The following is a 16338-nucleotide window of genomic DNA, read 5'->3' as shown; positions in this document are numbered from 1 at the left end:
TCTCTTGTTGCGCAGCACGGGCTCTAGGGGCACAGGCCTCAGTAGTTGCAGCACGCGGACTCAGTAGTTGTGGCTCACGGCCTTAGTTGCTTCGCGGCATGTGGGACCTGCACTGGCAGGTGGATTCTTAACCACTGCACCACCAGGGAAGTCCCTAGAGTAACTTCTTAATAAATGGCAGCTGAGACAGTTAATTCAGAAGTCATTTTGTGTCATAATGATTAAGGATCAAAGTTTTTAGAACGGGGAGGCTCCATTAAAGGTCATTGCATCCTAGAGTTGAATGGAAAGGGACTCTAGAAATAATCCAGTTTAATTCTATAATTTAAAAATCTCAGCAGCAAGTTTCAGAAGAGAAAGGATTCCCTGAGGATCATGCAGATAGCTTCCGTCAGGCCCTTGCTGACAGCCTGGCCCACTCGCACTTAGTAACCACAGCGTGCCCAGGGCAGATGTGATTTATCCTACGCTTCCCCACCCTCCCCACCCTCCACGTCACCCAAGCATTGTGAGGGAGTGGAACCATCCGCAGCTGGCTGCTTTGTCCCATTTTTGCTACTTTTTCTATGGTTATGATTTTATTATGATTTGTCCCGTATTTCAATCTGGAATCAGGAAGTGGTTGTGTGTACAGAAAGCCTATATTTTAGAGAGCCCCACATGTAACCAAACCCTTCAATACTGTATTATATCTATAATAGATGGAAACAAGCCTTCAACTGAGAGCCACGCCAAAAGACCTTGATGATCCAGCTTAGTGATTATGTGTTTTCATAGTGTTGGTGGACATACATTAAATCGAGGAAAATGAGACTTGTGAAATTTGGAATCAGGGTGTGTGGTCATGGAAAGGGTCCTGGACTAGGGGTCTGAAGACTTCTGTTCAAGTCCACTACTCAGACCTTGGGCCAGCCTGCATCCTCTCTTTCTCCCTCAGTTTTTTCTCAGCTATAAAATGTAGATGATTCCTGCTCTACTTCTCCTAAGGTGATCGTGGCAATCAAACTAGGTACTTACTTTAAAGGGTTTTGTAAACTGTAACAGCTAATCAAACATGCAATGCTAGTATTCCAGAAGAGTCTAGTCATGGCATGGTATTCACCCTTCTAATCATCCACTAGTGTCCTTCCCTAGGCCTCTTTTCTCCTGTTTTAAACCTTGGTGATGACATTTAGTAATTTTCTTTTCTTTTTTTGGGCTGTGTTGGGTCTTTCTTGCTGCGCGCAGGCTCTCTCTAGTTGTGGCGAGCAGGGGCCACTCTTCGTTGCGGTGCACGGCCTTCTCACTGTGGTGGCTTCTCTTGTTGCAGAGCACGGGTTCTAGGTGCGTGGGCTTCAGTAGTTGTGGCTCGCGGCCTCTAGAGCGCAGGGTCAGCAGCTGTGGCACACAGGCTTAGTTGCTCAGCGGCATGTGGGATCCTCCAGGACCAGGGCTCGAACCCCTGTCCCCTGCATTGGCAAGCGGATTCTTAATCACTGCGCCACCAGGGAAGCCCATTTAGTGATTTTCTTGCTGGCGTTATTTAGTCCTGAGAGCTGCCATTTCGAAGTTAGTTTCCAGATTATTTTATTATACATTCCCTCTTGTTTTAGATGCTGTGTGGCAGACACATCTTATTTTGCTACTTCTAAGCTCCTAGCTTTTGGTCTCTAAATCAAGTGGGGAAGTGCAGTTAGAGGATTCCCTATTGACTTTTAAGTTGCTTTGTCATCCAGGCCTATTATTGCACTGATTAAAAATTCCCATTGTCTATAATGTATAGATATTTGGCCTGTCTTGGAAGTACCTGGAACATCAATCCCATTGTGGTGCCCATTGGTGAGAACAGATCATGCATATTCAGAGATCTAATACCAGAGCCCAGCCCAGAGCCCTTGAGGGGAAAGGGCTTTATTTACATAACATATCTACCTTTCAAGTTCTAAGTTTCATCAGAACTGCATCTGGCTCCAGAGAGAGAGTCTAAACTGAATAAAATTTGCCTTCCTACATCCTACTGCCTACATTTGTGATTGTGAAAAACACTTTCAAAATTCAGGACATCATACAAAAAACACTGATACATTTTATAGTGCCATGTATTTTGCGGTTCTAAAAGTCTGTTTAATATAATTTCACTATCCTTTTGTGTTTAACAATGTATGTTTAAAGAACTATATAAAACTATCACAATAATAAAACTATTATGCTTTAGCAAACATATATTTATAAAGCAAATATAAATACCCAGTAAACCTAAGAGTAACAACTCAGATAATATCAGATTCCACTAAAAAGAAAAACTTCCCTCTTGCGCCCAGTGTATTTTTAAGGTTTGGCAATATACGCAGTTTGCAATGTGATATAAGTTTCTGATGTACCCCACCCTTATTAAAATACCAATTGCAGGAGAAAGACATTTGGTGTATAGTCATAAAGTATTATTCTAATGATGGAATGCATGATAGCTATGCTGAGTTTTATATCAAAAAACAAACCTAAGTTGAGATCTTTTAACAAGGTCAGTGTGGATAATGTACATACACATCCATGACTCAAAATACAAAGCATCAGAACATGAATAAAATTTCTATGAGCACTGCAAAATCAAGGACCTTATTCTATCTGAGACGTGCATTGCTTAAAGCAAGAAATCACTTGCTAAGTTTAGAAAGGTTGTTATCCAAGTATAGCAAATAAAATAGAATCAGACGTAAAGGTCAACCAAGAGTTCCTATAAGAGGCATTTACTTTCTTAAGCAATGGCTTTCAATGTAGCATCTTCCATCAATCAGAATACATGCCAATGTTTGAAAATGGCTCTATCTAGAATATTTACATCTGAATATCTCCCTGAACTCACATTCTAATTTTATGAGGTGACGTAATCACTTGAGATTACAGGACCTCAATTTATCCATCTAAAAGACAAAACAAAACAAAACAAAACAAAAACCCCAAGAGCAGTATCCTTTGTCTCCATCTACATCCAATTAGTTAGAAAATTGTGCCTGGCTCATAGTGGCTGAATTCAATGTAAAAGTGCTGTGCTCTCTTTTAAATAAAGATATTCTATAAACACATATAAACACAACTTATTTACATTTGAAATACACACACACACACACACACACACCCAAAGAGGAAATACTGCTTAGATATGCAGTAATAATAAATAAAATAAAAGCTATAGCAATTTTTCTCATTAACCTTATCAATGTGAATATCAGCTGCTGTCATTTCTTGAGCCTTTAGCAAGTATGAGGTACCATGCTAAGTGCTTTTCATGGATTGCACCATTTAATACAACAACCCCACAACATAGTTATTATACCCATTTTACAGATGAGAAAAGTAAGGTTTAGTGAGGCTAATTACCTTGCTCAAGATCTCATGAATAGTAAGTGATAGAGGTGAGATTACCATGGCAGTCTGACTCAAGAGCCCAAGCTCCTACCTAGTGAATAGAGTATGAACTTTACCCCAAATGTGAACCCTCCTTTAAAAAACACTAAATTTAGCAACTCCTTTTTTCTATATAAACTATAGTTAATTGATCAGTTTCTAAATTATCCTATAATATTACACAGTTCTAGCTCCTCTCATCATATTATCATATTTAGACATTTTTTTCTTTTTCTAACTGAAGAATGGTAACTCCAGAATGGAATCCTTGTCTTGGGTATAAACAAAGTTTACCAAGAATCAAAGCACAAAGAATACATATTAGTTCGAATGATTAGTGAAATATTGTTTTGCGCTTTTCCTACAAAAATTTGGACCAAATAGTAGCACCTTAAGGTCTCAGTAGTAATTATTTTTATCCTACTTGAAGTCTACAATTTTATTATATCTGTACTCAATGAATGTTACTGAAATGATCATAGCACGGCTTATACACTGATCTTTACTGCAATTTTATTGTATCTGTACTCTGTGAATGCTGCTGAAATGATCATAGCATGGCTCATGTACTGATCTTTAACAGAATCAAACACATTTATCATCCAGAATTTCTCCTTCCATCCACAGACCTGGTCTCACTACAGAATGCAGCTCATGTACATAAAGACAAACTTCAGAGGCAGCTGATGGATTCTGCACTTCAGTCCTGCCTCTGCCACCTAAGAGATGTGAGACACTGGGCAAATCTCTTAGCTTCTCTGAGACTCAATTTCCTTTTGTATAAAATGGTGATAATAAAATCTAAATAAAATATGTAGTAAAATGGTCACACTGCCGTATGTTGTGCTCATGCCACAAGTACAAGTTCCATTGCTCTTTCTCCCAGTCATGGACCATGGGCACCTCTACAAGGACACACTCTTTGTGCCACAGCAGACAGCAGGGTAGTGGTTCATTAAATTATTGTTTTAAAGTACGATTGTTAGAGATCAAGAAACAGACTCAGATGTTAAGGCTTTGGCAAAGTTTCACAGCTACTAAATGGCAACCTAGAGCTGGGAACCCAGGTAGGTATTTTTTTCACGCCAAAGTCCATTTCTCCCCATTATGCTTTGCCATCGCGCTGAAAAAAATTCTTATCTTCTGTTATCTGAAAGATAAACCTATCCAAAATACTAGAATTCCAAGAGCTAAATAATTATGGTTCATTATAAATGGACAAACTTGAACTTCATGCATTCCTGGGGACTCTGTCTCTTTTAAACAAAATTCTATGTTTATATGTGTTATAAATCAATTATATCTCCGTTTTTTGGCTGTCACCTCTGTCAGTTTGGACATTGGTAGAAACCTTTAAATAAGCAGGTTACGCTGGTCAGTGAAGAGAGAGTTTTTCCAAGTAGAGTAGAATGAACAGAGGGTTAAAGAGGGAAGTGTCAAAAAGCAAGGGCTGCTTATATGAGGAAATGTTACCATTTTAATATTCACTGAATTCAGGGAGGGAGAACGTATTTGCCTACACCTGAATCAGACAAAGGAATAGGAGTTAATTATTGATTTTCATATTTTTTTCCACTCTAAATGCTTGTTGATTTAAGAGACACCATCTTTTTAAAAACAAAACTTGGTTTGTTTTTTTTTTTGGAGGAGAAACTACTATGCCACCATAAAAGTATGTGCTTTCAATCTTCTGAAGAGCTAGAATATGAAAAACCTGTGTGTCTCAGAAATAAGGAAATAAGGAAAGTACATAATGATACTCAGAAATGTACATGTAAAGGAGGATTAAGATGTATGGGACTAACGAGGAAAGGAAACAGAAACAGGATGAATATAATGGAATATGATGACATGGAGCATGGTGATGACTTCAGTTATGTATATATAAGCAGCTGATAGAAGTTTGATTTTTTTCTTACCATGAAAAACTTATGCTGCAAACACAAAAAGAAAGGCTGTAACCTGTATAACTCCGATCTGCCTTGCTTCCTGCTTGGTTGCATTCAAAGAAACTTCACTCTGGCATCCAAAAATAAATAAAAAGTAGATTACATCATTATCAGTATCTCTCAAGAAAATGCCAAAGGGAAATTATACTCAAAATATGCAGCAATACTCTAGATCGACCCGCATTTTCTCTCTGACTCTTATCTGTTCCATTTCAAGACCTCCAAATTCTTCCTCTACCTCAGCCTAAATCCTGTTTCTTTTGCCTTTCTTCTAATTCCTATTTGCTTTTGCTTATTATTGTGAAACTACCATGCATCCGAAGAATGTATACAATGTACACGTATGACGAATAAAGTTTGAAAAATAAACACCTCTGTACCTCCACTCGGGCTTAGAGGCTTCTCCAAGATTTTCCTCCACTCTACTGAATTTTGTATTAATAAATCCAGTGTTTTTGTTGCATGCATCTCTAAATAATGTGCTGCTTTTGAAATTTATATTAATAGAAACATACTCAATATAGTTTTCTACGACTTGCTTTTTGTCCTCAATGTTTTTGATATATAACCATGTTCATAGGCGTAACTATAATTCATTAAATTTTAGGACCTCCATTCAATAAATACACTACACTTTACTTATCTGGTCTACTGTTGATGGTAATTTTAGGTTGATTCCAGTTCGGAGCTATTAAAAAAGCTGCTGCTTTTGATATTTTGTACATATTTCCTAGGGGCATATGCCAGTGCCTTTCTAGGGTATATATATGGGTCATATAATAAGGGCATGCTACTCTGTACCTGACAATTTCAATATCTGTAGGTTTTTGAGGGTCTGTTTGTATAGTTTTCTGTTTTTGCTTATTATACTTCATAAAGACATACATGGGTTTAAGAAGCTTTGATTGTGAACTATTTCTTGGAGTTTCCTCTCTAGGAATTCTGTAAGGTCAGAGACTAAATTTTATTGTTTGAGAGAGAATTTGGGCTTGCTTTTACTCGGAGTCATTACCAGCATGGACCACTCTCATTCAAATTGTCACTTGAGTTTTTATTTGGGGCCCTACACTTGTGTTTGTGAGTAGACATCTTAGATTCTCCCCATTCTTTTTTCTTTTTTTAAATAGGTCTCTATTGGAGTATAATTGCTTCACAATACTGTGTTAGTTTCTGTTGTACACCAAAGTGAATCAGCCTTATACATACATGTGTCCCCATATCCCCTCCTTCTTGAGTCTCCCTCCCACCTCCCTATCCCACCCCTCTAGGTCATTGCAAAGCCCCGAGCTGATCTCCCTGTGCTATGCGGCTGCTTCCCACTAGCTATTTTACATTCTGTACATTTTATTTATATATGTCGATGTTACTCTCACTTCGCCCCAGCTTCCCCCTCCCACCTCATGCCCTCAAGTCCATTCTCTATGTCTACTTCTTTATTCCTGCCCTGCCACTAGGTTCATCACTACCATTGTTTTGTTTTGGTTTGGTTTTTTTCCTCCCAATTCTATTCAGAGTCAAGGCAAAGACAAGGAGAATTAAGGTGTCCCTTTACCAAGTGGTTTTTTCCCATGGAGGCTACTGTTATTTGGGTAAGCGGGGGGTGGTGGTCCCAGATTTAAGAAGGAGTCTCTATTCCATCTCCTGCTCCTTTCTGGCCCTTGGGCTTTGTCTCTTATTCGAGTAAGTATATCACCATCAGGACTTGACAGACGGCTCCAGCCCATGTTTTCCTCTCTGGATTCACACTTTTTCTTCGTTTTAAGAATTTCTTTTAATTTATAGCTCAGATATGCTTTAATAATGTGATTTTAATATTTTAGTCAGGTTCTTCAGGTGTTCTGTATCTAGGATGTTTAGACCACCGTGTTGCTAGCAACTATGCTTCTTTTTCTATTTCTGGTGGTTTTAATCCTGCTACTTCTCCAACTATGGATTCCAGAGGACACCTCTGCATTCTCTTTATCTTGCTTTTTAAATTTCTTCACCACCGTCTTCTTTAATTTTCCTTTCTCGTTTGCCCTTGAACCAATGCAGCTAGGTATTCCTTAGAGCTGTAACATGTTAGAAAGGAGGAATTGTCAGCTCTGATTTTCTCCTTCCTCAAGCATTAATCAGAAGAACTTTGTTATGCATTACCTTACCTATAATACAGGCTCACCACAAGTACCGTAGCAATATTTTAAAGATCTTCTGTAGTACTTGCAGCTATGTGCCTATCTACGTTAAGCGGTTCACCAGCACTGCTTACTAAAAACATGAAGAATTATCTATTCCTATTTTATGAATGAATAAACCAAACCACAAACACTTAAGTAATTTAATTTAAGGTCACACAGCTTGGAAGAGGCAAATCAAAACTGAATGTTAATCTAACTTCTAAGCCTAGGGTCTTTCTATGTTGCCTCCCAAAGAATTAATTAATTCCTGTATATGTTGGTCAGTTTATAACAAGTCAATAAGAAATTAGATTGCCTACCCAGCTGAGTTTATGACTGTTTCTTTAGGACAGACCTCAGAAGAATCCCATTAGCTATCGCCACCAGTTTGTTGGGGGGTGCCTGAGCGGTGAGTTGGTGGGAGTGGTGTGAGCCCCTCAGTTAATACTTCATCTAGATGGGAAGGGTGCTGATTTTCCCGGGGAAGATGGCTAGAGCTCCCACTCCACAAACTGCCTGGCGATATTCTTGATGGGCTATTCCCATCATCAGCTGCTCTGTCTCCAATATCACTTTCAAGTATGAGACTGGAGAAGAAGTTCTCTTATCAATCTATGCACCCCTGGCTAGCTCCTGTCCTTTTGTTCTTAATTAGAAAGACAATCTGTTTAATCGCCATGCCAGAGTTTCTTGGAGTAAGAGCTGAAATGGCAACGTTGTGCTTATTTGGGTTATTGTCCTTCGGCTACTTGTTGGATTTCTTTGCTCACATTAATCAACAGTTTGTTGGTTTTCAGTCAGTTTTAATTAGTGATAATGCAATAACCGCGGGCTATTTTAGGTTATGTCCTACTATCAACAAACTCTAGTCCCGGTATTTTTGTAAATTTAGCCACTAATATGGGACTCATTCAGAAAAAGAAATACCAATTTATCAACAGCAGAACTTCCAGGGTGGATTCACCTTGCCACCCAGACTTAACTAATGAATGACACTGGATGGACTCTTACAGCCCAGCCCCTGATTATGGATTACGATTATTTCTGCAGGAATCAAATTATTTAGTCTTATACACAGTGATCTTGTCAGTAAAATGCCAACTCCTTAAGAATTAGAACACAAAGCAAGGAACATTTTGCTGTTCAGCATACTTCTCTCCAAATAATTAAAACAAATCCAAGTTGAATATATGGAATGTGAGAGGGATGGACTATGGAAAGAAAAAGTTAATTGCTAGAATTTTCATTTCCTGAGTTGGCCTATGTTCAATCAAACAATTATTGTGCATTACTGCAATACTAGAAATATTTGAGATTTCTAGAGATTCACAATGTTTTTGTTCCAACTTATTAGACACCTCATCAAGTCTGTGAATTTTTTCCCTAACTACCTTCTAAACTGATTTTGCATCCTTCCCTATATTCCAGGGTTAGGAGAGTAGAAAATTTTCATGGATCTTAACTCACTTGTGCCAAGTGTAGCTGGGAGAAAATCTATATGCCCATTAGTGTTGGAATTATCAACACACTTTGTCTGAATGAAGATTCTAAGAGTGAGGAATTTCAAATGGTAAGCACAGTTGATGTCCAGTATCCATTTTTCACTAGAGTTTTTGTAATCGACAATATTTCTACCCCATCCCTTTCCATAGGTAACACAACCTTGACCTGAGAGAACTGCTCCCTCTAGGCACAAGAAGTATTTTATTCTCCACTTCAGCCCCAAACAGAGGGCTTCTCCTAAGCAGGGATTGGAAATTGTGCCAAATTGTACATAATTGTGCATGATGAATTTGTAATGCAGGCTAAAACTTGCTGGAAACTCAGCTGAAACCACCAAAATCATTGAATTGGGTTTGGTTGGAGGCCAATCCTTTATTCGCTAAGCTACAAAGTCTCTAGAGCTTTTGTTTGCTCACAAAAATATCTGAATCCAGTACTAGAATCTTTGTCTGCACGAAAACTAAATCAGTTTGATGTTGCTTCTCAGTTATGCTCCTTGAAGTACTCTAGGGGATTAAAAATTGGAAAACAGAAGTGGCTTTGGAGTAGAACACAGACCACTCTAGATACTAAAAAAATGAATTTTCCTTTTTATTTGTTTCAAGGAGCAACACATCATTAAGTTCAAATCATTTCAAGGGAGGAACTTAAATGTTTCCCACTAAAGCCTGCAGCCACAAAGACATTTATCGAAAAATAATTTCCAATTTCAAAAGGAATCATATAAATATTAAATGGAATGTTCAGTGAAAAACTTTTGGTGAAAAATTGATACTATATCAAGTGAAAAAATACTAAAAGGAAATACACCAACATTTTAATAGTGGTTATTTTGGGAGTAGAATGATTATAGATGATTTCTCTGTTCTTTTCTCTATTTTCCAAGTTTTTTATAATGCAACTTTAATATTCTTTATAATAGAAAAATACCTTTATTGGAAAAGAACCCTAGATACTTTACAGATGGTTTTGTTTCTTCTCATGCCATTCACATACTGCTATAAATGTAAACCTGTCGACAGTATGACTTGTATAGGCCCCCAAATTCAGAGAAAATAATACCATCTTGTATTTTATGTAACTCCTGCACTCCAAAGGGACGAACACATGTTTAAGAAGCCTCCTTTCATGATTCCAATCACTTTTTTTCCGAGATACATTTTTTACCAATTATTAACTCCTGACATTTACTCAGATGCAGATTTATTTATTTGGCGGCACAGAAAACAAAATATGGGAAATTTAAAATTAGATAATTTTTTAATCCATTTTTCCAAGGAAAAATAAAAAGATTAGAATTGTGCCCAAGACTTGCTAGTAACAGAACACAGGAAGGGAGACCCACTTCCTACCATTCAAATCCACGTATTAATCAGTGGGTATTAGTGTGTATTGTCTAACTTTTTCACGTCAGATGTTAGATTTTTCAAAATATATTCATAAGGTACAATGTTTCTGAATAGTAGTGCTACTGGCATTTGGAACGAGCTAGTCCTTTGGTACGTGTGTCCCACACTTCAGAGTGTTGAGTGTCCCTGTTTCTGCACCCTGAGTTAGCAGGGATGCCCTCTCCCAGTCATTGGGATAATCAAAATCTTCCCACCAACTTACAGTTGCCTCCCTTTGCCCATCATTAATATAGAGTATCTTACTTATTTACACTAGAACACGCAGTCATTAGTGCAAATGCCATTAGTTCCATCTCTCAGAAGAAATGAAGATGAATGAGTTTAAAAATCTTGCTCAGACTTCTATATACTTAGGAAAGGACAGAACCAAAACTGGAACCCAGGTTTCTGACTTCCTACAACCCAGTACGTAGAAACCATGACAGGGAAGCTGCTCAGGGATCGGGGAGGTCAAAGCATCTCCTAGGAAAGCTACACCAGACACTGAGCCCTCCATGGATGGGCAGGGCCTGGGAAACCACATTCTGGCTTCTCCTCACAGGGAATCACAGCAATAATAAAAGTTACTATTTACTGAGCACTAATTAAGCGCTAGACACTTTGCTAGATGCTTTCATCTTAATCCTCACAATCATTTTGGAGGATTTATATTATTATGATGATTGCTTTAGAGCTAAGGAAACTGAGGCCTAGAGAGGTTAAGTAACTTTTTCAAGGTTATATAGCAAGACTTGAGCCCAGGCGTATCTAATATCAAAGTAGGGTGTGTGTGCCCATGTGTGTGTTCGTGTGTGTGTGCACACACGCGTGTGTGGTAGGGGGTGGATATTAACACTGCTGGGTGGAGACTTTTGGTATAATGCCAATACTTTAATGGGAAACACCGTTAGATTAAAAATAGTATGAATTCCGCTTAATCCATATCGTACATGATCTAAATGGCTGAATGCACAGAGAAGATAGAAAAAGACATGAAAACACAATCTGGTGCATAAGAAAGCAAAGTGTGTAGTCACCTCCCTGATGAAAAGCTGTGAACGCTGGCAAGGATCCTGATTCAAGTATCTCTCTGGTGACTAAAATACCATTACTAGTAAACGTTGTCCTTACTCTTTGTTCTTTAATGTGGAACTATCTCTAGAGGGGAGAAAAAGCACACTGTTGAAAAATAAATCACCAGTGAATGATTTAATCACATAACTGTTCATCAAAGATTACGGTAGGCCAAACATCCTCAGAACAGCATGGGATTCTGGGTGCAGAGGAATGGAAGAGATGGGGGACGAGGAATCAGGAAGGTCCCACGTGAAGGGAAGGTGATATTTTCACATACAAAACTCCTTAATATCTGAGTCCAGGACGAGCCTTAATTTGTACTAGAAAAGTCACTGCAGCCCAGTGGGTGCATGGATGTGTTTGTATGTGTACCATATAATTGTATATAGTATTATAAAAATGAAATAACGATTGAGTTGAAATTTACCAAAGTTTATTGGTTAAGAGCATGGCAGTATAACTGATTGTGACATGTACTCTAAAAACAGGGAGAGGGATCAAATTTCCTTAAGTCACAGAAATTTAATAACTACACCCCCCCCCCGCTGTGACTCTAAAAGTCTGCTTTAGACAGTGACAACAATCTCTACTACTTAACACATGCTATTGGGAATCGAATTATTAATGATTCTAATTGAAAACATGTTCACACAAAACTTACACACGGATGTTCACGGCAGCATTAGTCATAATAGTCAGACAAGGAAACAACTCAAATGTCCATCAAATGATGGAGAAACAAATGTAGTATATGCATACAAGGGAGTATTATTCAGGCATAAAATGGAATGAAGTATATGATATATCATATAACATGGATAACCTTGAAATCATTATGCTACGTGAAAGAAGCTAGACACTAAAAGCCGTGTATTATGTGATTCCACTTATATGAAATGTTCAGACTAGGCAAACCCACAGAGACAGAAAGTAGATTAGTAGTTGCCAGGGGATAGGGGGAGGGGAGGAATTGAGAGGGACTGCTTAACGGTTATAGGGTTTCTTTTGGGGTGATGAAAATGCTTTGGAAGTAGTGGTGATGGTTATGCAACATTTTGAATATACTAAGAACTACTGAATTTTACACTTATCATGGTGAGTTTTATGTGAATTTTATCTCTATTAAAAAACTACCAAGAAGTGGTCCTGACTTTCCCATGGAGGGAACAAGTAACGGGAAACCCATTGAAGCCAACTATCATTTCCTCCATATTCTATTCTTCAACACGTAGGAAAAACAGTTCTGAGGTTAACTAGCATTCATTAAGCTCTTCCGTATGCCAAGCACTGTAACGTGCCTCATATATTTCTCATTTAATTCTCACAACAACCCAAATGGGCTACTGGTAACCTTACTGTACAGATGAGAAAACTGCCTAACTGATATGACTAAGGTCATACGTCTAGTAAATGGAAGAGGGAAGATTTGATCTCTTTAGGCCTATTTAGTCCAAAGCCTAATACTCGCATTCACTATTCTATCCCTTGGAAAACAGTGTGAGAAGGAGCTTTAGACTGAGCAAAAATGAAGTAAAATATATTCTTCTTTGGAGTCTAATCCGTTATGGCGGGGGGGGGGGGTGCGGATAGCACGATCATTCTAGTCAAATAATAAACTGAGAGATGAAAATTTCAAGATCGCAATGAATGAGAACTCTTCTTCATTTTCATGTTTTCCTATTCGAGGTTATGGAAAAACAAATGAAATACATATTCTACCTTGGAGCTGGCAATACTTATACAATTGTGCTTTTGGCATTATATTTGACTCTACTTAGGAAAAAATACATAACTGAAGGATAAAATTCAGATGAAGAAAGAGAATTAGATTCAGATTCTGAAATGTTATCCTTATGGAAACTTGAAATAGTGAAAAAATGAGGAATGTCACAGGAACACTTAAAGCTAATCTCTGGTTACAAAATACCCCAAAGAACTCTAGGAAGCATTTTAGATATTCTTGGATTAGAAAAACCCTGATCTAGAACTACTTGCTCTCTGGGAATCCATGGATATGGGCATGGGAACTCAATCCTTATCCTTTTTCAATTTTCTGTTCAAGTAAACTGGAGTTTGTTAATATTACCTCTACCAAAGAAGTTACCAATGGTGGATCTTAACATATTTTTAATTAAAGTCTTAATCAAAACTTTCAGTTTTTTCCAACAGGATTCTTCTGAATTAACTGGGAAAAAAACAAGAAAAAAAACATCGCTCTGGTGGTCCTGCTTGTATTTTCAGTCAAGAGCATCCAAAGGTGAGATTTCTGATTAGGACATATACTCTGGGGCCCTTTCTATTAAAACGTATCCCCTTATACATTTCATACACTCAATACCTTATTGTAAATTTGGAGAGAAAAATGCCCTGGTGTGGCTGACACATATATAGGCTGGGGAGATGGGGACAATGACAAATTTAAAGTCCCTCAGCTTTGATAACATTGTTTAATACCTGTTCAAAGAGCTCCATGTAAACGTTACGAAGAAACTGTTGCAAGAATCACCAGGGCAAGCTGTGCTGGGGGTGGCGGATTTTTAAAGTCAAAGTAGAACTCAGCACAGATGTCTGCAATGTGTCTAGTATGTGAAAACTTTTATGATTTTTGGAACATAAATTAATGGGATACAGATCTTTTCCTTTTCTATGAGGCCAATTAGTAGCTTGTAGTAAATTCTTCACCCTCTCAGATCCACTCCTGCTACCTTATCTCTCTGAAGATAGAGCTTATTCCTTACCTCCTGATACATGTCAACTTTACTGATTCATTTTAACACTTTCTAAAAGGAGTGCAAAGCAGAATATGGAAGATTTTTTTCAAGGGAAATAGATATTGAGTAGATGCATGAAAATTTTAGGGTAGAGATAATATAATTTTTTTAAGTAAGACTCATTACTTAGCATAGTCAGGGAAAATCAAAGAAATTAAGCCTGATCCAAGCAACCCTTTTAAAGTCTGGTGCTACAAGGTGAGCTGACAGTGGAAACTCTAACATTTACTGAATAAGCTCAGGGACACGTCCCCTTTTTCAGAATGTTCATAGACTGGTCTAAAATAAAATGGAGTTTTGGATATTGTACTACAAAAATATATCAACATAGCTTTAGAAACATACTCTCGTTTATATTTGAAAAGAGATTTTATGATACTAGGAATTTTTCTTGCTATGGAATGACAAATGAGATGGATGACAACACCACCTCCAGTTTTCAAGCCAGCTTAATGTTCTACTGGCATTCCTAAAATATACATATTGAGAAATCCTTAGTCATTTGATTAACCTGTTTTAGATTGTTCATAAAAATTAAAGAATGTACTTTACATTACACTTTTCTACCATTAAAAATTGCTTCTAGACGTTTAAGGATTTTCAAATGACTGGTGTTTGGTTCATTTTTATGACACTACCTGAGAAAGATGGCAAAGTGCTACGACATTACAAAGAAAGAAGCAATCCCAAAGAGGTGAAACAGAGGATCCAGAGGCCTCATCAGTGAGGGTCTCCCAGGCCTGACCTCTAAACCAGGAATTTCCAAACTCAGGCCTCCTGGAGCTCCATGGAACCCAGCAGGGATAGTGGGGCAATGTCAAGGCACCTTGTCTCTTTCCATAGTCTAAATATCTACTTAAAACCCATAACCACGTTAGACACACGCCACTTCCCACCTCCTACATCTGTATTGCCTCCTCTTAGCACTAATATCACTTTTTATCCTTCCTATTCCTCTTTAAAAATGGAGAGAGGAATAATGAAACATTGAATCTACAATACACCGATGACTGTGTCAGGAGAAATGAATTCTCATTTAAAATAAAAAAGAAGGGTCTATTGATCATAGCAGCAAAGTGTCTGAAATATTTCTCCATAAGAAGACATAAATTTACTTATGGAATCTGTGGTTAGTAGTTGTTGTAGAACCTAACAAGCAAGTGTATATAAAATAACCAGCGATATGGATAAAGATGTATGTATACTAATTATTTATTTGTATTATCAAAACCTCTATATCTAAAAGTATATCAGTAGAGGATTTGTTAGTTAAACTATGGTATATCCATACCAGGGAACCCTATACAACTATTTTAAAAGGTGATGTAGATATTTATTTATAACAGGAACAGATGTGCATGATTTATTTATTGTGGAAGGAAAACTGTGTAGAATATGATCCTATTCTAGCAAAAAAGAGAAATTAATATTTATAGTTATATACAGGTATAGAAAAAAGTCTGGAAGGATATACACTAAACTATTAGCAGTGAATTCTATCTTTGTGAGGTTACATTATGACTCTTTTTCAATATTTCTTTATATTTGACCACACCTTCTAAGTTTTTCTGCAATAGGCATATATTACTTTTATAATCAGGAGAAATAATAAGGCTATTCTGATTTCGGAGGAAAAGGCGATTGAATTTTATTCGTACACACACATGTATACACACACACACACACACACACACACACAAAGATGGCAACCACTGGTTTATGTCTTATAACCTGTGAAAATAGAAGCCATGGCTATACTTTCAGTTGCCCCCAATGAAGCAATATAAGAATTTTAAGGCTGTCGTTAGTAGCTAAATTTAACCCATGAAATATTTGAATCCAAAGTCAGATCAGTGATAGCTTTATGACCAAGGGAATGTTTGCCCATTTCATCCTAACCTAATTTGGTGGATTAAGCTAAGAAACATCTCCTTATCCTCAATAAACAATTGGGGATGTCCGTGAATTTACCTAAAACTTATATAAAGCTATCAATCCTGTTCACTTGGAGGTAAATTCCTCACACCAAGGTATGTTAGGCCTTTAGATCTGCTCCAGGTTTGGTCACTGAAGAGAAAGAATACAAGTTCAGGATTAAGGCTGATTTTAC

At 37.5% G+C, this 16338-nt stretch overlaps 1 long non-coding RNA gene across 1 annotated transcript in view; it reads left to right on the top strand.

The window, feature by feature from the left end:
* Positions 1 to 5743, top strand: part of LOC137227861 (uncharacterized) — a 112015-nt gene extending 106272 nt beyond the window's left edge. Inside the window, exon 3 of the long non-coding RNA XR_010945032.1 lies at positions 4012 to 5743. This is a non-coding gene — a long non-coding RNA (uncharacterized lncRNA). The remainder of the gene's footprint in view (positions 1 to 4011) is intronic.
* Positions 5744 to 16338: the final 10595 nt, after the last annotated feature.

The sequence above is a fragment of the Pseudorca crassidens genome, chromosome 7, assembly GCF_039906515.1.
Source record: "Pseudorca crassidens isolate mPseCra1 chromosome 7, mPseCra1.hap1, whole genome shotgun sequence".
NCBI classification, from domain to species: domain Eukaryota; kingdom Metazoa; phylum Chordata; class Mammalia; order Artiodactyla; family Delphinidae; genus Pseudorca; species Pseudorca crassidens.
The sequence above is the reverse complement of the archived record's forward strand: the minus strand, read 5'-3'. Positions and strand labels throughout refer to the sequence as shown.